The following is a 24,295-nucleotide window of genomic DNA, read 5'->3' on the forward strand; positions in this document are numbered from 1 at the left end:
GCATAACCAATCAAAATAATCTATTTCTTCGCTAACACATGGAAAGCCCAATGTAAAAAAAACAAAAAAAAACACAAACAGTATGTGTATAATCTCAATATTAGTGTCCATTTGTGGTGATTTATTTGATATGGTTGTTTTCTTTATAAAAAGGTAAACTGAAAACTTTGTATTGTATAATGGTGACCTTACTGTTGTAGGAAGGACCTGAGTAAAGAGGATTTGTGTTTGTCCCTCCCACAGATTGTCAACAGACCGTCATCATCCCCTCAGAGAAGAAAGAAGATTCTGAAGGAACAGTTGTGCCATGTGTGTTTGCCAAGTTATCAAAGGTGCTATTATATCATTTCAGTGAGGCAGTTATGATGTGATGTGATGTGACACTGTCTTCTTCTTTTACTTTTGGGTGCTCCCATTAGGGGTTGCCACAGCAGATTAATCTTTACTCTCATGGCATGAATGGAGACAAAAATGAATTTAAAAAGGCAGGGTGTTAACCTTAAAATAAGTTTGAAGTTGGAGAGAATATTTTGAGGAGCTGATGAATGAAGAAAATGAGAGAGAAAAGGCTTGGATGAAGGTGAGAGTAAATCAGGAAGTACAAGAGATTAGTAAGGATGAAGTGAGGGCAGCTATGAAGAGGATGAAGAGTGGAAAGGCAGTTGGTCCAGATAACATTCCAGTGGAGGCATGGAAATGTCAAGGAGAGATGCCAGTGGAATTCTGAACAAGATTGATGAATAAAATTTTGGAGAGTGAGAGGATGCCTGAGGAGTGGACATGACATGTGCTGGTTCCTACAACCCCAATTCCAGTGAAGCTGGGATGTTGTGTAAAATGTAAATAAAAACAGAATACAATGATTTGCAAATCCTCTTCAACCTATATTCAATTGAATACACCACAAAGACAAGATATTTAATGTTCAAACTAATAAACTTTAATGTTTTGTGCAGATACGAGGTCTATTAGAAAAGAAACTGACAGTTTTATTTTTTTAAAAAACTATATGGATTTGAATCACGTGTGATTACATCAGCCAAGCTTGAACCCTCGTGCACATGCGTGAGTTTTTTCACGCCTGTCGGTGACGTCATTCGCCTGTGAGCACGCCTTGTGGAAAGAGTGGTCCAGCCCCCTCGTCGGATTTTCATTGTCTGAGAAGTTGCTGAGAGACTGGCGCTGTGCTTGATCAAAATTTTTTCAAAAACTGTGAGGCACATCCGAGTGGACACCATTCGATAAATTCGGCTGGTTTTCGGTGAAAATTTTAACGGCTGATGAGAGATTTTGCATTGCTTCTATCGCTGTAAGGACTTCCCACGGAGCAGGACGTCGCGCAGCGCTCCGAGGCGACGTCGTCATCCTGTTTCAAGCTGAAAACCTCCAAATTTAAGCCTCTGTTGACCCAGGACGTCGTGAGAAAACAGAGAATTTTCAGAAGAGGTCGGAATCAGCAGTTTATCCGGACATTCCACTGTTAAAGGAGATTTTTTTAATGAAAGATGTGCGGATGGATTGGTGCGTCGGCTCGCAGCTGGCGTGGCGTGCTCGCCACAGGAAAGACACCTCCGTTGGAAGCCTTAAGGACAAGTTGGAACATGCCCTGCTCGGTGTTGATAACCATTTGTAAAATCCAGGCGGCTTTTGGTGGCTTTCAGTTGAGTGAGTATCTGAGAAATTGTTTAACAGCAGGGCATGTTCCAACTTGTCCTTAAGGCTTCCAACGGAGGTGTCTTTCCTGTGGCGGGCACGCCGCGCCGGCTACGAGCCGACGCACCAATCCGTCCGCACGTCTTTCATTAAAAAAATCTCCTTTAACAGTGGAATGTCCGGATAAACTGCTGATTCTGACCTCTTCTGAAAGTTCTCTGTTCTCTCACGATGTCCTGGGTCAACAGAGGCTTAAATTTGGAGGTTTTCAGCTTGAAACAGGATGACGACGTCGCCTCGGAGCGCTGCGCGACGTCCCGCTCTGTGGGAAGATCTTACAGCGAAAGAAACAATCCAAAATCTCTCATCAGCCATTAAAATTTTCACTGAAAACGAGCCGAATTTATCGAATGGTGTCCACTCGGATGTGCCTCACAGTTTTTGAAAAAATTTTGATCAAGCACAGCGCCAGTCTCTCAGCAACTTCTCAGACAAAAGGAATTCCGACAAGGGGGCTGGACCACTCCTTCCACAAGGTGTGCTCACAGGCGAATGACGTGACCGACAGGCGTGAAAAAACTCTTGCATGCCCACGAGGGTTCAAGCTTGGCTGATGTAATCACACGTGATTCAAATCCATATGGTTTTTTTTTTAAATAATAAGGTCGGATACATTTCTCACAGACCTCGTATTTGGTCATTTTGAAATGGATGCCTGCAACACGTTTCAAAAAAGCTGGGACAGTGGTATGTTTACCACTGTGTTACATCACCTTTCCTTCTAACAACACTCAATAAGTGTTTGGGAACTGAGGACACTAATTGTTGAAGCTTTGTAGGTGGAATTCTTTCTCATTCTTGCTTGATGTACGACTTCAGCTGTTCAACAGTCTGGGGTCTCTGTTGTCGTATTTTGCACTTCATAATGCGCCACACATTTTCAATGGGTGACAGGTCTGTACTGCAGGCAGGCCAGTCTAGTACCTGCACTCTTTTACTATGAAGCCACGCTGTTGTAACACGTGCAGAATGTGGCTTGGCATTGTCTTGCTGAATGAAATAAGCGGGGACATCCCTGAAAAAGACGTTGCTTGGATGCCAGCATGTGTTGCTTCAAAACCTGGATGTACCTTTTAGCATTGATGGTGCCTTTTCAGATGTGTAAGTTGCCCATGCCATGGGCACGAACACACCCCCATACCATCACAGATGCTGACTTTTGAACTTTGCGCTGGTAACAATCTGGATGATCTTTTTCCTCTTTTGTTCAGAGGACATGACGTCCATGATTTCCAAAAACAATTTGAAATGTGGACTCATCAGACCACAGCACACTTTTCCACTTTGCGTCTGTCCATTTCAAATGAGCTTGGGCTCAGAGAAGGCAGCGGCATTTCTGGATGTTGATGTATGGCTTTCGCTTAGCATGGTAGAGTCTTAACTTGCACTTGTAGATGTAGCGACGAACTGTGTTAAGTGACGTGTTCCTGAGCCTACGCGGTAAGATCCTTTACACAATGATGTCGATTTTTAATGCAGTGCCGCCTGAGGGATCGAAGGTCACTGGCGTTCAATGTTGGTTTTCGGCCTTGCCGCTTAGATGTAGCAAGTTCTCCAGATTCTCTGATATTCTATTCTATTATGGACTGTAGATGATGAAATCCCTAAATTCCTTGCAATTGAACTTTGAGAAACATTGTTCTTAAACTGTTGGACTATTTTTTTCATGCGATTGTTCACAAAGTGGTGATCCTCACCCCATCTTTGCTTGTGAACGGCTGAGCCTTTTGGGGATGCTCCTTTTATACCAATCATGATACTCATCTGATTCCATTTAACCTATTCAACTGTGGAATGTTCCAAACAGGTGTTCTTTGAGCATTCATCAACTTTCCCAGTCTTTTGTTGCCCCTGTCCCAGCTTTTTTTGAAATGTGTTGCAGGCATCCATTTCAAAATGAGCAAATATTTGCACAAAAACAAAAACGTCTATCAGTTTGAACATTAAATATCTTGTCTTTGTGGTGTATGCAGTTGAATATAGGTTGAAGAGGATTTGCAGATCATTGTAATGTGTTTTTATTTACATTTCACCCAGCATCCCAACTTCATTGGAATTGGGGTTGTATTTTTAAGAGCAATGATGATGTGCACAGCTGCAGTAGCTACAGTTGCATTAAGCTGATCAGCCACAGCATAAAGTTATGGGTAAGTTTTGTGAACGTTGTGCGTGTGTATTGACTGGCTAGTTACAGCTGGATATTCCTATCCTCTGTCAGAAGGTACAGGAGACTTGAGATGAAGTCTTATCCACAGCCTTTGGGTTCCAGGACTTTATTAGGACATGCAAGTAACAAGTGTTTGTGTGTGTGGTTTGTTAATATTCACGTACACACAGCACACATTCGGAGCAACAAACTATCAACCAATTTGCAAGTTCAACAAGGCACAAAAGGTCTGGACAAGCCAGAGGCAAAGTGGGATGTACCATTTTACCATAACCTGGAGGGTGGGCGGAACAGCCCAACTAGTCCAGTCACAGGGGGTTTTATACAGTAAGAGTTGTAGAAGCTAGGCTTAGAAAACAGGGGAAGATCTGTGAGCAGCATATGGCTTCACTACAGATGCAATGCTTGCTGTGAGAATACTGATGGAGAGGTAGGCCTGAAGGAGTTACACTGTGTGTTTGTGGATTTAGAGAAAGCTTATGACAGGGTGCCAAGAGAAGAGTTGTGGTATTGCATGAGGAAGTCTGGAGTGGCAGAGAAGTATGTGAGTGCAGTGCAGGACATGCACAAGGATAGTGTGACAGCGGTGAGATGCACAGTAGGAACGAAAGACTCATTCAAGGTGGAGGTGGGATTACACCAAGGATCAGCTCTGTGTCATTTCTTGTTCACGATGGTGATGGACAGGTTGACAGATGAGATCAGACAGGAGTCCCCATGGACTATGATGTTTACAAATGACATTGTGATCTGTAGTGAGAGTAGAGAGCAAGTTGAGTCTCGCCTCGAGAGGTGGAGATATGCTCTAGAGAGGAGGTGAATGAAAGTCAGTAGGAGTAAGACTGAGTACATGTGTGTGAATGAGAGGGAGCCCAGTGGAATAGTGCAGTTACATGGAACAGAAGTGGTGAAAGTAGATGAGTTTAAATACTTAATGGAGAGTGTGGTAGAGAGGCACCCTGCTCAGTGTGCCGCTCTCATTGGAGCGACATCTCTGCTATTTTGGCATTATGGAATAGCTCACCCACAGATTGAGCTCGCCGGACTACTTTCGCCTGACCTAGTTTCCGGTTGTTTGCAAAATGGTGCTGAATTTGCAGACATGAGAAGATGCTGCTGGATGAGTGTGAGTATTGACTTACGAACATTTAGGCGTAAAAACACACACGATACACAAGTTCTTGTGCCAAAATATCACAATTATCTGATAACTACTTTTTGTGCCTTTATTAATCAAGCATGTCGGTCGCGGGCACATACTCACACAGAATATACAAAAACTGTATAATTGTTCAGCCAAAACGAGAACGTCCACTTTTAGCTTGCCATAAGATAAACTAGTGGTACGCGTGAGAGTGTGGTAGAGGTGAAGAGAGTGCAGGCAGGGTGGAGTGGGTGGAGAAAGGTGGCAGGAGTGATTTGTGATAGAAGCATATCAGCAAGAGTGAAGGGGAAAGTCTACAAGACAGTAGTGAGACCAGCTACTTTGTATGGCTTAGAGACAGTGGCACTAACAAAAAGACAGGCAGAGCTGAAGATGTGATGATTCTCTTTGGGAGTGACGAGAATGGACAGGATTAGGAATGAACATGTTTCTTGTGTCTAACATTGATTGGGCTACATATAGCACCCTGGTAACGTTTTTTGAACTGAATTGTTTTTATATATATATATATATATATATATATATATATATATATATATAGTGAGGAAAATATTTGAACACCCTGTGATTTTGCAAGTTTTCCTACTTAGAAATCATGGAGGGGTCTGAAATTTTCATCTTAGGTGCATGTCCACTGTGAGAAACATAATCTAAAAAAAAAAAAATCCGGAAATCACAATGTATGATTTTTTTAATCATTTATTTGTATGTTACTGCTGCAAATAAGTATTTGAACACCTGTGAAAATCAATGTTAATATTTGGTACAGTAGCCTTTGTTTGCAATTACAGAGGTCAAACGTTTCCTGTAGTTTTTCACCAAGTTTTCACACACTGCAGCAGGGATTTTGGTCCACTCCTCCATACAGATCTTCTCTAGATCTTTCATGTTTGGAGTTTCAGCTCCCTCCAAAGATTTTCTATTGAGTTCAGGTCTGGAGCCTGGCCAGGCCACTCCAGGACCTTGAAATGTTTCTTACGGAGCCCCTCCTTCGTTGCCCTGGCTGTGTGTTTGGGGTCATTGTCATGCTGGAAGACCCAGTCATGACCCATCTTCAGTGCTCTTACTGAGGGAAGGAGGTTGTTTGCCAATATCTCACAATACATGACCCCATCCATCCTCCCTTCAATACAGTGCAGTCGCCCTGTCCCCTTCGCAGAAGAGCACCCCCAGAGTATGATGTTTCCACCCCCATGCTTCACGGTTGGGATGGTTTTCTTGGGGTTGTTCTTATCCTCTAAACATGGTAAGTGGAGTTGATTCCAAAAAGCTCTATTCTGGTCTCATCTGACCACATGACCTTCTCCCATGCCTCCTCTGGATTATCCAGATGGTCACCGGTGAACTTCAAATGGGCCTGGACATGTGCTGGCTTGAGCAGGGGGACCTTGCTGCCCTGCAGGATTTTAAACCATGACAGCATCATGTGTTACTTATGTAATCTTTGTGACTGTGGTCCCAGCTCTCTTCAGGTCATTGACCAGGTCCTCCTGTGTAGTTCTGAGCTTTCTCAGAATCATCCTTACCCCACAAAGTGAGATCTTGCATGGAATCCCAGACCGAGGGAGATTGACAGTCATCTTGCGTTTCTTCCACTTTCTAATAAATAATCATGACAGTTGTTTTCTTCTACCAAGCTGCTTGCCTGTTGTCCTGTAGTCCATCCCAGCCTTGTGCAGGTCTACAGTTTTGTCCCTGGTGTCCTTCGACAGCTTTTTGGTCTTGGCTATGGTGGACAGTTTGGAGTGTGATTGATTGAGTGTGTGAACAGTTGTCTTTTATACAGGTAACAAGTTCAAACAGGTGCATTTAATACAGGTAAAGAGTGCAGAATAAGAGGGCTTCTTAAAGAAAAATTAACAGGTCTGTGTGAGTCAGAATTCTTGCTGGTTGGTAGGTGTTCAAATACTTATTTGCAGCTGTAACATACAAATAAATTATTAAAAAAATCATACATTGTGATTTACGGATTTTTTTTTTTTTTTTTTAGATTATGTCTCTCACAGTGGACATGCACCTAAGATGAAAATTTCAGACCCCTCCATAATTTCTAAGTGGGAGAACATGCAAAATCGCAGGGTGTTCAAATACTTATTTTCCTCATATTCATCATATATATATATATATATATATATATATATATATATATATATATATATATATATGATGAATTGATGTGATTGAATTGATTCATACAGTATGTGCAATGAAGCATAAATATATGGATGACACACATATATGTGCAGCCTTGCTGCTGTTATCTGTGGGCAGGCTGCCGTGGTCTCCAGCACTTTTCCGTCAGTGACATAAGTCATATCACACGGCCACATGTGTGACAGCAGCAGATGAGATCATACAACTTTTTCCTGCGTACAGTCATACAGAGGAAATCTACTGACAGCTTCCATTTCTGTGTCCTTCAAAAATGAACTGATGGATCACTGACCTCCACTCAGACTCAGTATGCTCAGAGGTTCTGCTGGAGTGAGGCACCTCGGGGAGCTGCGGTGATGACTACTGCTCCCATAAATGATCTGCTGACGCATTCATCAATTTTAAAAATTCACCAAAAATCTCCCATTCACCCTTTTGAACTGAATTGTTTTTAAGGCATCCACTGAATCGTGACAAAACTTTCCTCAAACAAAACCTTTGGTCTATTCTGAAGGCCATCAATCTGATTTTTTCCCCATATACGAGGTCTGTTAGAAAAGTATCCGACCTTTTTATTTTTTTCAAAAACCATATGGATTTGAATCACGTGTGATTGCATCAGACAAGCGGCCCACAACTGCTGAGAGAGCGGCGCACTCCCAGCGCTGATCAACATGCTCAGACCCCGCTGAAACAACCAGATCATTTCCAACGTGAAGGCTTTGTTGATCTGGGACCTCGTCTGACTTTCACAAAAGGCAGAAGTCGTGGACATCAGCAGTTTTTTGGCACATTCCACTGTTACAGGAGTTTTTTTTCATGGAAAGAAAAGCGGAGGGACATGCCACGGAGCCGTTCATTACGCGGCACAAAACCACCTCGGTGTTGGTCTCACAGGACGGCTTTCAGGTGGATTTCAGATGGATTCCGGTTGCTTTTCAGTCGTGTGATTATCCGATTGTGATTGTGCATGAGCTGGACATGCCCCAACATGTCCTGGAAGGCTTCATCACGGCGTTGCTTTGTGCCATGAGGCTCCACCGCGACGCGCAGAATTCTGCTCCTCTTTCCATGACAAAAACTCCTGTAACAGTGGAATGTGCCATTCATTTCTAAACTGGACGCTGTCTTGATCCGGTATGTCGTCTGACTAGCACAGGAATTGTGAAAAGATGTGGACATCAGCATTTTTACAGCACATTAAGACAGACGTGCGGAGGAGTTCCGCGCGTCGCAGTGGAGCCGCATGGCGCAAAGCAACGCCGTGATGAAGCCTTCCAGGACATGTTGGGGCATGTCCAGCTCATGCACAATCACAATCGGATAATCACACGACTGAAAAGCAACCAGAATCCATCTGAAATACACCTGAAAGCCGTCCTGTGAGACCAACACCGAGGTGGTTTTGTGCCGCGTAATGAACGGCTCCGTGGCGCGTCCCTCCGCTTTTCTTTCCATGAAAAAAACTCCTGTAACAGTGGAATGTGTTGTGTGGGCCACTGAAGAGGAGGTACTGCTGGTCCACCACCAGAGGGCGCCCTGCCTGAAGTGTGGGCTTCAGGCACGAGAGGGCGCCGGAGCAACCAGGAGTGGCAGCTGTCACCCATTAACAACATCAGCTGTCACTCATGATCATCAATCACATCTCCATAAGAGCCGGGTAGCATCTTCACCTCACTGCCGAGAAATCGTCTACCGATCAGGTAAACCTCTCAGCCATGATTGTGCCAAAACGCACGTGCTTTTCTGAGTCTTTGCAGGAGTACCTGAGGATCCTACTTACAGCTGGACGCTGAGTTTGGGAAGCGTGACAAGTGACGGACTTCACTCCGCATGTCAAACTAAGAGAAGTAGCTCTCAGGCTCTGCACGAACTGTGTTACTGTAATTAAGAGGTGGAGGTGCTTTCCGCCATTATACTGAACTGTTTGCTGGGTGTTTACACACCCACCATCACCTGTCTGTTCTTCCTGCCAGCAGTACCCGATCTGACAGCCGGAGGCAGTGGCCACCTGGGGACCCAGCGCTTGGTGGCTCCGGGTTTGCTTCAGGTCCGGTGGAAGTGGAAGGCGTGTGGGATCCGGCTCTTTTCTGGACGGGCGTCTTCTATCCTCGAGCCTGCCCACACATCACTGTGACTAATTTGACTGTTGATCTCAATTGTGTTGTCTGTTGCTCTGTTGTGCACATTCACAACATTAAATTGTTATTTATTGGCTTATTGCATTGTCCGTTCATTTGCGCCCCCTGTTGTGGGTCCGTGTCCCTACACTTTCACAACAGGAATGTGCTGAAAAAGTGCTGATGTCCACGACTTCTGCCTCTTTGTGAAAGTCAGACGAGGTCCCGGATCAACAAAGCCTTCACGTTGGAAATGATCTGGTTGTTTCAGCAGGGTCTGAGCCTGTCGATCGACGCTGGGAGCGCGCCGCGCTCTCAGCAGTTGTGGGCCGTCCTTAAAGCAGCAGTAACACTCCTTAATCTGTATAATCCCCATAAAATCGTCCCTGAAAGCCATATTAATTTTCAGAACGGTGTCCACCTGGAGGTCTCTCACAGTTTCGGGAAAAAATTGATGCAGCAAAGCTCCAAATCGTTCAGACATTTATTCGCAATAAAAAAAACGACGAGAGGGGTGGACCACTCCTCACACAAAGCCTGCTCACAGGCAAATGACGCAACCGACAGGCGTGAAAAAACTCACGCATGCGCATGTAGGTTCAAGCTTGTCTGATGCAATCACACGTGATTCAAATCCATATGGTTTTTGAAAAAAATAAAAAGGTCGGATACTTTTCTAACAGACCTCGTATATATATATATATATATATATATATATATATATATATATATATATATATATATATATATATATATATATATATATAAATCACTTCTCACCATGTCTGCAAACAAACATTTCTGTTGTAGATTTTACATGTTTATTATTTCACCCAAATTATTCAAACACTGAGTCTGCAGTGATATTTTTCTGGATATATATATCAGAATCAGAATAGAATTTATTGCCAAGTTAATTTCTCACATACAAGGAATTTGATCTGGCGTCATTCACCCTATTGCGATATCCCATAATCCCTTGCGCGCCAGAGAGTCACTGCAGTCAAAACAACATAGAGAATCCACATGATGACAATTGTAAATGAATATTATACTACAAAATGTAATTTTTTATGCTTTTCATCACATTAATAAGAGACTACATACATGATACCCTGAAAAATTGCTAAAACAATTATAACGAATAATCCGTGTCTGCTACGTTTAATCTGAGTGGAATTTAATGAACTGAAACCGAATTTCAGACATATTATATATATTAGTCTTGAACAAAGAGGACAAACAGTGTTGTAAAGAACAATAATCAAGACGTTAAAGAGCAAACTTCACTTTCCCGCAGTATGACATGATCAGGAAGCGATTGTAGCTCACAGCAGCTCCCATTGAATATAACGGAGAGTCAGCCTGTGATTCTCGCATGTTTACATTAAACAAACGCAATAACAACGTCTATAAACCCAGAGAATATATTCATGAGAGTTTTAGGCACAATATAAAAATAGTTTTATGTTGCGATGTTAATGGTGTTGTCCGTGTGCAGCCCGATCAGAGCGTCTCAATAAAGTTCTCAGTGTTACTGAGACCTCGCAGAGCGGCAACCTCTCCGAAGATTTGTGGGATTTGAAACCTGAAAAGGGCGAATTGGATGCCTTACTACCGTAGAGGAGTGTGCTGAGCACGCAAGTCTGGTAGACACGCAGTTTTGTCTTCTCAGTAAGGCTGGAGTTGTTCCAGACTCAGTGGCTTGGGGCCCCTTCACACACTGTGCGAATACATACAACTCCATGGTGACTCACGGTGATAGAGCTTGTATGAGCGCACCAGGAAACATCGCACCAACGGGCAGGCATGCACGATGCCGGTGTGACAGTTCGTGCATGAAACTTTATCACTAAGCTACCATTGTTGTCCTGTAAAAGCTGCGGGAAACTGCCTGATATCAGAAAGGACATGGCCATATTTAAAAAAAAAAAAAAAAACATACACCATATAAAAACACTATGTATCAAGCGGGCAATACAAATATGATCTGTCTGTTCCTCTGTAGATGACCCGTGGTCACAGACGTACAGTCATGAAATGACATGAATGAGAAATAATATGCTCTGATCATGTCCACATCTGTTGGCGCATATTCAGCCTGCCCGCACGTGTCCTGCCAGTGTGTCATGTGGAACAGAGCTCACATGGGTGACGTGACAGTCAGATCGTCCGCTGCATGTTATGATCTGACAGTCTGTTTCAACCTGGGGGCAGCCTGTCCATGGGCTGCAGGATGCGCACGCTCACTCGCTGCAGCCCGTCACCAAGCGATATATGTTTTTATTTATGTCCACGTGATGACAGCAGGCAGACACACGCGCGTCACAGTGGGCAGTTGTTAGTCCTTGTCCATTCAAACACAGTATGTGTTGTCCAACTGGGATGTCCAGATCTGTCGATCTGGACAGCCGCTGTCGTCGGCGGGCACACCTCCTGTCAGTTTAACGCACTCACCAAAGCCACACTCATGGGGCACTTAGACAGATTTCACTGCCAGCACTACAGTGATTGTCTGCTGATGGTTGTCATGTTAATAGTGTGAATGGCCACACGTTTTCTTCGTGCCAAACGAGCGGTGTTAGATGTTCATGCGTGTTAGCTGGAATTTGGCCGACACCTGCCGCAAGAGGGATTGATGGGTTCGCACAGCACACAGTCTGTCTTTCACCCCCTGGTGTGCGCGAATAGATGTAGCAACAGGTGTACGAGGCAGCTACGATTTTACATGTTTTGCACACGATTCTGCTTCATGCACACTTTATGTGCAAATCAGCCAATTCGCACTATGTGTGAAGGGCCCTTAGTCTTGCCATAACTGTTGCTGCCTTTGCAATCCTGTTGTTCATCTCTGCATCAATGGAGAGTGCGTTAGAGATGGTTGACCCAAGGTATGTGAAGTGCTCCACAACTTCCAGGCTGTACCCATCAATGTCAATGTTAGGGGGAGCAACTGTGCCCTTCGCCATGACGTTTGTCTTCTTCAGACTGATGGTCAGTCTGAAATCCTTGTAGGCGTGAGAGAGGCAATTAACAAGCTGCTGCAGACCGTCTTTGGAGTGTGATGTCAAGGCTGCATCACCGGCCAAGAGCATCTCATGGATGAGTACCTCCACAACCTTGGTCTTGGTGTGAAGTTGGGTGATGTTGAAGAGCTTGCTGTCTGCCCTGGTGTAAATGTACACTCCCTTGCTGCAATCCTTCAAGGCGTACTGGAGGAGCATGGAGAAGAAGATTTCATAGAGCTTCGGCACAAGGACACAGCCCTGTTTCACCCCACTGCTAACTGGAAAGACCTCTGATGTTACACTATTGAAGCAAACTGTACTGTGCATGTTCTCATGGAACAAAGAGACCACTGCAGAGAGTTTTGGGGGACAGCCAATCTTCTGCAGGAACCTAAGAGTCTGCTTTGACTGACCAAGTTGAAAGCCGTGTTCAGGGGAAGGCAACACAGGCGAAGGTCTTCCCAACAATGCTGAGAAGGGAGATGCCTCGATAATTATTGCAGTCACTTCGGTCTCCTTTGTTCTTGTACATGGTGACGATGCTCACATCTCGCATGTCCTGGGGAATGTGTCCCTGTTCCCAGGAGAGGCAGAAAAGATTGTGCAGGTGTTTTAGCAGCAACAACAATAAAAAGAAAAGGAAAAAATACTTCTGTAAGAAGTAATTGGTGCACAAAAAACAATAAAAGAAAAAGAAAAAAATACTCCTGTAAGAAGTAAAGGAGTCAAATAGACAAATGTGCAAAGCTATATTCACTATCAAATAAATCTAACATAGTGGAATGGGGCTGTGCAAAGGCATGGCAGATGTAGGGGAAACCGGGGCACAGTGGATCAGAAATGTTTTGTGGCAGCATAAACGCATTACCGTATTTTTCAGACTATAAGTCGCACTTTTTTACATGTTTTGGCCGGGGGTGCGACCTATACTCCAGAGCGACTTATAAATGAAAAATATACCGGTAGATTCTCAATTAATTTACCGTAATAAAACATTACGTGACAGAGTCGCTCTATGTTCTAAAATGGCCACCGGAAACGTAAATGCAATGCATCATGGGCACTGTAGTATGGCGGCCGCCCTATAGGTCACCCTGGTCACGATAACCAATCAAAGAACAGAACATTTGACGTGTATTCCTCGCCTCACCCAGACAATGATTGTGAAACAGCGTGTGAAGCAGACGAACACGGTGCTTGCTGTTATTCCGGGAGGGCTAACAAAACAGCTTCAACCCTTGGATATCAGTGTGACAGAGTGTTTAAGTTGACGCTGAGAGCTGTGTGGGAGCACTGGGTGAGCGACGGCAGAGGATTAGCATCTGCACTTGGAAGGAGCTGGTGTCGACACCACGGGGAGGTCATGAGCTGCGCAGGTAGGTGCTGCACGCACATCGGCAGCTGACACCTGCTGTGTACTATGGTCCACAGCGGGTAATATGTTAGAAAGAACCGTTCAGCGATGGTGCGGGTTATGGTTCGGCTCGCAATGTCTTCCACAAAATACAAACATATCCGTAGGTAAAATGTAGCTCATGAGAGGGTGCTCAAGGCTTGTGTGACTGTTCCTGCGACTTCTGACTGCCATAGAAAAATAAAAATTTCAACATTACTGATAACTTAACAAGACAACGGAGAAGGCCCGAAAAAATGCCACCAAAAAGAACATCATACTCTGCAGATTACAAGTTGCGACTGGTGAAATATGCATCCGAAAACGGTAGCCGTCACAATATTATCATCTGAACTTTTCATGTTAACATACCTGTCTGTCCATGCGACTTATAGTCCAGTGCGACTTATTTATGGTTTATTTTTGTTTATAATGGATAAAGTGGCTGGTGCGACTTATACTCCGGTGGAACTTATAGTCCGGAAAATACGGTATGTATAGGTTTAGGTCAATCTATTGTGGATTTAATACAGAAAGTTATTGTTTATGAGGCTGTGTTATTTATGTCTCCCCAAGTGTAATTTACAGGTGTTTAAAATCGATTTTAAAATTTTTGATTCACTGTGCCCCGGACACTAATTCAATTGAAAAAAACAGATGATAAAGATTTCATAAAAATTATTAAATATATGCTATTGCATATACAAACTATAATCCAGCAAACCAGCTGTGTAATGTGTGATTGTCTTATACGGTGATATAAGTCCTTTAGAAACTATTATAAATACAACTGTCATAATTTCTGTTCAAACATGAAAACAGTTGTTAAAACCACAAATTTTAGAACTAATTAATGAAAAAATAAATGTATAAGCTTCAGTAATAATATTTGTCATCCACTTGATACTAGTAAGTCCCTTCGGCTGCTCCCTTGTTTGCACTCGGGGTCACCACAGCAAATCCAAGGTGGATTTGCATGTTGAATTGGCACAAGTTTTACGCCGGATGCCCTTCCTGACGCAACTCCACATTACATGGAGAAATGTGGTCGGGGTGGGATTTGAACCCGGAGCCTTCTGAACTGAAACCATGCACATTAACCACTTGGCCACCACCCCTGCTGCTCATTTGTCATCCACTTGATACTGGGGCTTAGTAAATCACTTTCTAGACTGATTCACTGTGCCCCGGATGCATGTGACACACGAATCATGTTATCAAATAGCTGATAGTCTGTAGAAGATATAACACATGCTCATCAGTTGGACAGGGTAGTCTTCTAACTAATAATCTTTTGGGCCACCTTTCCTCTATAGTGAGAAATAAATACAAAGACACTGACATCCACAAATTTACTTTTGATAGGAAAAAACTGACTTCACTTGCCACTTATTTTTACCCTTAATGTATCCAAAAACAAAACAATAATTTATAAGGGGGGTGTCTTTATGCTTACAAATATGGCATAACTGCTGCAAATATATATGTAGTTTTGCAGATATAGCTACTGATTCACTGTGCCCCGGTTTCCCCTACAGTACCTTTCAGTGCTGGGATGATCAATCTGTACTTTGTGGAAGTGGGAGGAGCAGGGTAAATGGGGGTCTCTGGCATTATTTATAAGTCTAGCTATAGATTGGAAGAAGCTGTTTTAGTGTCTTGAGGTTTTTGTTCTGATGGACCTCAGCCATCTGCCAGAGGGGAGGGTAACAAAGGTTTGTGTCCTGGGTGATAGGGATCGGCCACTATCTTCCTTGCTCGCCTCAGGTCCCTAGAGGTGTACAGGTCCTGTAGGGATAGCAGATTGCGGTCAACATTTCTGGGACATTTGAAATCTACAGGGAAACTGTGGAAATCTGGAGCATGCCAATAATTTAAAAAGCATCATATGCATAAAAACCTGTATAAAACATTCAGTATCAGTGACTTACCAGTTGCTGTCCATTTACTAAGACTCTGCTCTTCAGTGTTTGGATGAGCTTTGGGACCTCGGTAATTGCAACTACTGGACTCTAATATTTAGATGGTTGCTGAGCTGCAGCATTTCGCTCTATATATGTTTGACAATTCTTTGTTGTCGTTTGTTTTGTTTTTTGTTTTTTTTTCTGTTAGCATGGCCGAAGATCGTCACCCCACAGAGTCTGGTGTGGTTGGCGATTCTTTCAATAATAAAAATGCCCAAGGAAGTTTTTTCATGACCACTGTTGCCACTGCGGTGGCTCAGGGGATGGGTCAGGTTAAACCTTATTCACATGAAGCGATTTTAAATATTGACAAATATAGACCAACAGACTGCAGAAATCTTGTATGTGGTTGAAGCAACAACTGTGATTCATTGGGAGTACTGAAAAAGCATGGAAGACTTGGATGAAGATCATCCTCTTAATGGCAAAGTTGGCATGATAGTGACATCACCTACGTGGCTCTGTGGGTCTGGCCCACATCCCTACATTGTCATTGTTTCAAGTCACATGGCCCTTGTGGGACTTAGGAGCTGATCTGTGCTCCAAAAGTGTGCTCTTTTGGGTTTTTTCTGTAGTCTTGAACTTTTGGAAACATGTTACAGAATAAAGAACTTAAAAAAGTCAGGACAACTGTGGTGATGGTCCTTCTCACAGTTCCTGTCAGATTTAACTGAGACGGGTAATGATCTGATTTGCCTCAAGCTCCTTAATGTCCTAACAGGTTTGGTGTTTGAGGAAGGCGGAGAGTCTTTGTCAAAAGGACTGCTCATTAAACTAAATCCAACAGGCTGAATGGGTGTGGTGACAGTTGACTAAGTAATCAATGTCTACTCCATCGCCTCTCTCAAAATCCCATTAGACTGTTACAGTTAAGCGGCTTCTCTCCAAGGTGACAGATTTGTGGACTAAATTCACCTGTTGGATGAAGCAGATTCGGTTTTTTGCTCATTATATTTTGCAGTAATTAAAAGTCAGACACATGCAACTGAAAAATACTAATCTTCTGCGTACCGTCATCTCGGATCCTGCAAGAGATTTTCACCTGAGGTTTTAAACAACAGCTGTAACAGCTGCTTCATCTCACGAGGCAAACAAGTTTCTCACGTCTGTGACTCATGTTGGCCTTTATTTTGAGAAGTACACTGATCAAAAATATAAATGCAACACTTTTGTTTTTGCTCCCATTTTTCATGAGATGAACTCAAAGCTCTTATTCATCTTCTGTATACACAAAGGTCCTCTCAAATATTGTTCACAAATCTGTCTAAATCTGTGTTAGTGAGCACTTCATCTTTGCCGAGATAATCCATCCCACCTCACAGGTGAGGCATATCAAGATGCTGATAATGTTATGTGTCGACGCGGGTTGAGGAGCGGACCTGCGTCAGACGGAACCCAGCGCTAATAATAACCAGAAAGCGGTTCCAATAACAAAAACAATGTATTTATTTCACCCACTGGTGCATAATAAAGTGTAAGAACTGAAAAAGCGTCCTTCTGGTGGAGTGAAGGCTGGCACGCTCTCCAGCGCCCAAAAGGATCGAAACCCGGTGCTCCTGGACCCACTACCACTGCCAAACACCCCCCAGGTGGACACGACAGACCGACTCTCTGCGAAGCATAGAAGAGGTGAGGTAAGTCAGCAGTTACAACTAATATCCTTCAAAAGACACACACTATCAGCAACACATGCAGGTCTGAATTTTAAGCTTTATGCAAATGAGCAGCTTCTCACAACAGGTGGAGGACCACTTGTCCGCATGCCACAGCAGTGAGAAGCAAGCTGCACAATCCTCATCACAATTCAAGTATACTGCGTAACAAAATACCAAGTTACTATCAACAATTAGTCAAACACTTAATCACCTTTGATGTGTGCTGACAGCATGTGTCCCTCACCCTTCCTTGCTTCACGGGCTCAATGTGTCAAACCCAGGCGCGGTCCTCAGCGTCTCACAAACGAACATCACAAGGTCGAGTTCCCGGCAGTTCTGCTTGAATCACACATGACTTAAATGCAGAACGCCATCCAATTATCTGCTTCAGCTGAAAGTCTTTAAGGTTGCATGTGAGCACCATTCACAGGTGCTGCACATGATGTTGATGAGGGTGAAGGATTCTTCAGCCAGCACCTTCTCCACAGACAAATCAGTTCTCATGCCACCTGGAGAGCAAAGCAAAGAAAAGAACACCAAAATATCCAGCCACACCCCCCAACACACAACAGATAAGACAGCATGATTATTGCACAGGTGTGCCTGAAATTTGCGAGGTTGAACACAAAAGCTAAAATATGTGAAGTCATTGTGTGACGTACTCATAAAAATTCAGTAAGGTATATCTTATATTCCAATTCTAAGGTGGAACTATGCTAGTATACTAAGGTATATCTAAATATCTAAAAGGAAGAGTAAAATTGTTGGGAAAGGGTCGTAACACGGACCCGCAACAGGGGGCGCAAATGAACGGACAATGGATAAGACAAAGAGCAACAATTTAATGTGAATCGCACAACTAAATACAGACACAGATAATGCCAATTGTACACAAGGTGACGTGCGGGCAGGCTCGAAGATAGGAGACCTCTGGCGATCGGAGAGCCGGGACCCACACAGCTTCCACCACCAACGGCCTGAAGAACACCGGAGCCGCCAAGTCCTGAGTCCCCAGGTGGTCACCGTCTTCGGTTGCAGACCCTGGTACTGCTGGCAGAAGATGACAAAACAGTTATGGTGAGTGTGTATCCACACACCCAGTAATCCTTTTTCTGCAGGTCTTCAAGGAGGGGAAAACCTCCACCTCCGAAATAGGAACACTCTAGCAGCTCCTGTCAGTCACTTATCTGGATGGAGTGGGAGGCGAAGACGTCGCTGCTCCCACTACACGCCACTCCAGTTATCTCTGACTTCAGGAAAAAGGCTGCAGACAAAGATCAGGTTAAGACACAGTCTTACTCACAGCGGAGAAATTACCTTCAACGGTAGTTGATTTCTCGGCGAGGAGGTGGAGTAATGATTCGGCTTTTGTAGAGCTGGTGGTGATTGGTGACAGCTGGTGTAAACGAGTGACAGCTGTCACTCTCTGTCTCGGTGCCCTCTCATGCTTGAAGCCCGCACTCCAAGCAGGGCGCCGACTGGTGGTGGTGGGCCAGCAGTACCTCCTCTTCAGCGGCCCACACAACAAAAATAGAAGAGTAGAAAAGAGTAGAGCAGAGCCACTTAGGTGCCTGGTCTTGAGAACCAGGGATAGTAGGTTAAAAAGCTTTTTTATCCCATGGGAACTCTCCCTACCCACCTAAGCGGCTCAAGAAAAAAGTATATATAACAATAAATAATAAGACATAAGAAAGATAAGACATCATATATAACTATAAATATTAAAGGTAATAAACAACATATACAATAAATATGGTACTATATAATATACAGGAGTAGGTATTAAAACCTAAATATAGGAGAAGATTTGGTCATGGTATTTTATTATAGAAACAGAAGCTACTCGTATGATGTAATGTATACTGTTATCTATCTAAAGAAACTATGCTGGCATACTATAGGAAAATAAAAAGCATAATCTATATGCTATCAAATGGAACCCTAAGAACTAAGGTACTATATGTTGATATCTTTAAAAAGAACACATAAACTGATGAATGATTAAAAATCTACACCATGTAAAAGAAAATTGTAAATAACGAAAATAAGCTAGTTCTGTTTAGAAGAGCTAAATTAGCCATTAATAAGCCAACCGTACCTAGCAAGCTAACAAGATAAACAAAAACGGTAATTAGTGTAAAAAGTATAATAGCGTAGTTAAACCTACAATAACAGTATTAACAAATACATATAAAAATAAATGTGGACAAACGTATGAATTAATGTGGGTTATCAAACAGAAAAGAACCAATTATTTTGTAAGCTACGAAAAACGGTGCAACAGCCGGCTAGATAAGCTAACGTGAATGTATGTGTGCTTCTTCATGTCATATTTCTGGTGGAACTTCTTGCCGCAGTACTGACGGGTACGGCCTCATGTCCGAGTGGGTGAGCGGGTGTGTGGAGAGAGTGAACGAGTGCTTGAATGATTTCCCACACATCTTGCACTCAAAACGTTTTTCCTGGACAATGAGAAGAATGCAAACAGTTTGAGAAAAGTGATGATGACTTAGAATTAATTTGTAAAGTTGGATATTTAATGTCTGTAAATTCCATGTATTTTACAGGACTTCAAAAGACAAAAAAAAAACAGTAGTGGACAAAAGTAGATTAAACAAAAATCCCTGGTTTTCAATCAGATAATTTCAGAGCAGAATCTGACTGTGGTTTCAGCCAATGAAAAGGCCAAACTGCAGCTGGAAAAAAAATTGCTAAAAAAACATGCAGGCCCTTTACTGTCCCCGGAACAGCTACACAAAACAGCGAACACTTTCATAATCATCATCTTCTTCTTCTTTTTCTTTTGGCTGCTCCCGTTAGGAGTCGCCACAGCAGATCAATTGTTTCCATCTCACCCTGTCCTCTGTATCTTCCTCTGTCACACCAACCACCTGCATGTCCTCCCTCAGCACATCCATAAACCTCCTCTTTGGCCTCCTTCTTCTCCTCCTGCCTGGTAGCAACACACACATTGAAGTTTGTGATGACATTGCCACACATCTCAAGAGGGATGAAAAAGACATTTGGAGAATCCCTCTTGAGATGTGTGGCAATGTCATCACAAACCTCAATGTGTGTGTTGCAGCTGTAATCCAAAGGAGTGTGGATTGAACATGTCATCAATTATTGAACTGTGTGGAAAACAAGAGACAAAATGGGAAACCTTTGGTATCAAATGTTAATTTGATGCTTCTGTTACAAGTTTGTAAGTAAAATTTTCAAATAAGTTCTCATTTCAAAAACTTGTGTACGATCAAAAAGTGGTAACATTTTATTGGCCCACCCTGTATTTAAAATCTACTTTCACCACCTCTACTCCTTGTAACCGCACTACTCCACTGGGCTCCCTCTGATTCACACACACGTACTCAGTCTTGCTCTTACTGACTTTCATTCCCCTTCTCTCCAGAGCATATCTCCACCTCTCTGGGCTAGACTCAATGTCTATACTCAATGTCAGTGTCATCTGTAAACATCATACGTAGTCAATGAAGACTCCTGTCTGATTTCATCTGTCAACTTGTCCATCACCACTGCAAACAAGAAAGGACTCGAGCTGATCCTTGGGGTAATCCCACCTCCACCTTGAATGAGTCTGTCATTCCTACTGTGCATTTCACCGCTGTCACACTGTCCTTGTACATGTCCTGCACTACACCTACCTACTTCTCCGCCACTCCAGACTTCCTTATGCAATACCACAACTCCTCTTTTGGTACCCTGTCATAAGCTTTCTTGAAATCCACAAACACACAATGTAATTCCTTCTGGTCTCCTCTGGACTTCTCCATCAGTAGTCTAGTAATCTAGTGCACCTGTGTGCACCTTCCTCCACTCTTATATGTTACCCTGTGCGCCTCCCTTTTCCTAAAGTAGGTGTTCACCACAACCATTTCCATCCTTTTTGCAAAATCAACTACCAGCTGTCCTTCCAACATTCCTGTCCTTGATACCATATGTACCCATTACTTCCTCATCACCTCTGTTCCCTTCATCAACATGCTCATTTAAGTCCGCTCCTATCAACACTCTTTCATACTTGGGCACACTCTCCATCTAACTCACTTGACAGAAATTTTCTTTCTCCTTCATCTCACAACCTACCTGTGGGGCATATGCACTGATGATATTCTTTTTTTTTTTTTTCCCTATCTGCATATACAGTAATGGTAAGTGCCACACTGGCAGAACCATTTATGAACATTAATACACATATATGCAATTTATTCTTGCAAGACAGAAGGTATGTAGTGCGTGAGTGAACATGATGTGTGTGTGTGTGTGTGTGTGTGTGTGTGTGTGTGTGTGTGTGTGTGTGTGTGTGTGTGTGTGTGTGTGTGTGTGTGTGTGTGTGTGTGTGTGTGTGTGTGTGTGACCCCCATCCACCATTGCACTAATGATATTCATCATCACCCCTTCAATTTCCAGCTTCACACTCATCACCCTGTCAGACTCTTGCTTAACCCCAACACACTCTTAGCATACTCTTCCCAACACCATTTCTCTTCCTATCCACACCGTGATACAACTTGAACCCACCACCTCTGGTCTCTTGTACAAACAGTATGTTTACCTTTCTCCTTTCCATCATATCAGTCAGCTCTCTCCCTTTACTTGTCATACTGCCAGTATTCAATGTCCTGACTCTCACTTCCACCCTTCTAGTTTTCCTTTTCTCCCGCTGTCTGTGGACACCTTCTTCTTATTATTATTCATATTCTTATTGTTCTTCGCTCAGCAGTAGCCCAATTTCTGCCGGGACCCTGTTAATAATAATAATATTTCTCATAATTTCTTCCCCTCCTGTCATTTTTTTTTAACAAATAAAACATTTAAAAAAAAAATCTGTTATTCTCACATCACAATATTTGATTTATATGATTTACTGGATGTAACTTGCATTGTGTGCAAGATTGAAAAAAAAAGTTCTGAAACGAGTTGTCCCTCCAAAGATACACACTAAACCAGTCTGAGAGATTAACTTTGTTGACTCTAACCTTCTCTATTTATTGAGACAATAATGTTCAATGTTCAGTCAAGGCAAATTTCTTCACTGACAGAAAAAGATTAGACATCTCGTTTATTCTTGTAAAATATGGATTTATTTTCGAAAGATATATTAAAAACAAGTCAATTTAAAAAACGTGAGGAGGAGAGGGTTTAAATGAGAAGAGCGACATCTTGTGGACAGATGAAGATTGCACGCTGCCAGTGGCGGCTCAAGTGTTTTTTTCTTGGTGGGGTTGAGAGTTTATAATTGATGCTGGAACAACAAAATGTAAAACACATGTGCAATCGTGCACCTTAAAGTACATTCCAACTGCCTGCTAAAATCATGTCAAGTCACATATACAATAAACAGCCCATAGCAACCCGCTGACACTGTTTTCAAGTTCAGGTTCCTCTATTGGTACCCAGAGGTTTTTGTTTGCAGTAGAGTCCTCATACACACATATGGGGCAAAAACAAAACAAACAAACAAGCAAAAACTTGCTTGCACTGGTGCCTCACCACATCCACCGCACCAAGGAACCACACTGGTTCCATGATAGCAACCACCTGGGCAGACAACCTGTCCATCCCCAGCCCTTAAATAAAACCCTGTCTCTGCTGCAGACAGTGAAACAAGGGCATCGTCCTGGCCTTCTATAGCCACTGGGGTCCTCAACACTGAGGCGTGCTGGATCATTGTTATATGTCACCTTACTTAAAGTAGGTATTCACCACAGTCATTTCCATGTTTTAATTTTTTTTTTTTCAAAAAATGTACCGCCATCTGCCCTTCCACATTCCTCTCCGTGATACCATAGTTACACATTATTTCACTTTCCACAACCTCATCTAACTCACTCCAGAAATCTGCTCTTTCCTTCATCTCACCACCTTTAAATGGGGCCTATGCACTGATGACATTCATCATCACCACTTAAATTTCTGATTTCACAATTATCACCCTGTCAGACACTTCACGTCCAACACCTCTGCTTTAAATGACCCCAACCCCATTTGTCCTGCCATCAACACCATGATACAACTTGAACCCACCTCTGATGCTCCTGGTCTTACTTCCCTTCCACTTGGTTTCTTGCACACAAAATATGTTGATGTTTCTCCTGCGTGTCAGTATGAGACAGTATACTCCGCCTTGTGGCTTCAGTGATTCATAATGTTAAATACAAACATTTAACAGCTGCAAATAAACCTAAGCAAGTGAATTGCATGCCCAAGCCTCACCATTTAAAGTGCATTATTTTTCTTTGGTAAAAACTTTAAGGTTTTTGGGTGGTCAATATGAAAACTCTTCATTATACTAAGTGATGATTAACAGCTGTGTTTGTGTTATAATGTAAATCGACAAAGAATTCAAGTTTGTTTTCCTTTTGAAAAGAAGGTTTGCAGCTTGATCATTGATTAGTTTCTTTAAAGAAAAAACTCAACTTATTTTTTAAATGGAATGTTTGGAAAGTTCCAATTTGATGTTCGAAGGAAAATAACCCATCAAACACTAGTTTGGGCACAACCCTGTGGTGCTTAAAACATTAGGAGCTTATTGATGATGAAATATGGAGAACTGAATGACTCTATGTAGTATGACCACATGATGGCGCTGCATGGTAAAGGTCCAATGTTAAAATTAATAATAAGACTAATAAAAATACAATAAAAATCTATGTGAATAATCTTTGCAATATTAGTGTCCATGTGTGGTGATTTATTTGATATGGTTGTTCTCTTTTTAAAAAGGTCTACTGAAAACCTCTTTGCATTGTCTAAAGGTTTGCTTATTGTTGTCAGAAGGACCTGAGGAAAGAGGATTTGTGTCTGTCCCTCCCACAGATTGTCAACAGACCGTCATCATCCCCTCAGAGAAGAAAGAGGATTCTGAAGGAGCAGTTGTGCCATGTGTGTTTACCAAGTTATCTAGGGTGCTATTATATCATTTCACTAATTGGCAG

This window comes from Thalassophryne amazonica, chromosome 17, assembly GCF_902500255.1.
Source record: "Thalassophryne amazonica chromosome 17, fThaAma1.1, whole genome shotgun sequence".
Taxonomy (NCBI): domain Eukaryota; kingdom Metazoa; phylum Chordata; class Actinopteri; order Batrachoidiformes; family Batrachoididae; genus Thalassophryne; species Thalassophryne amazonica.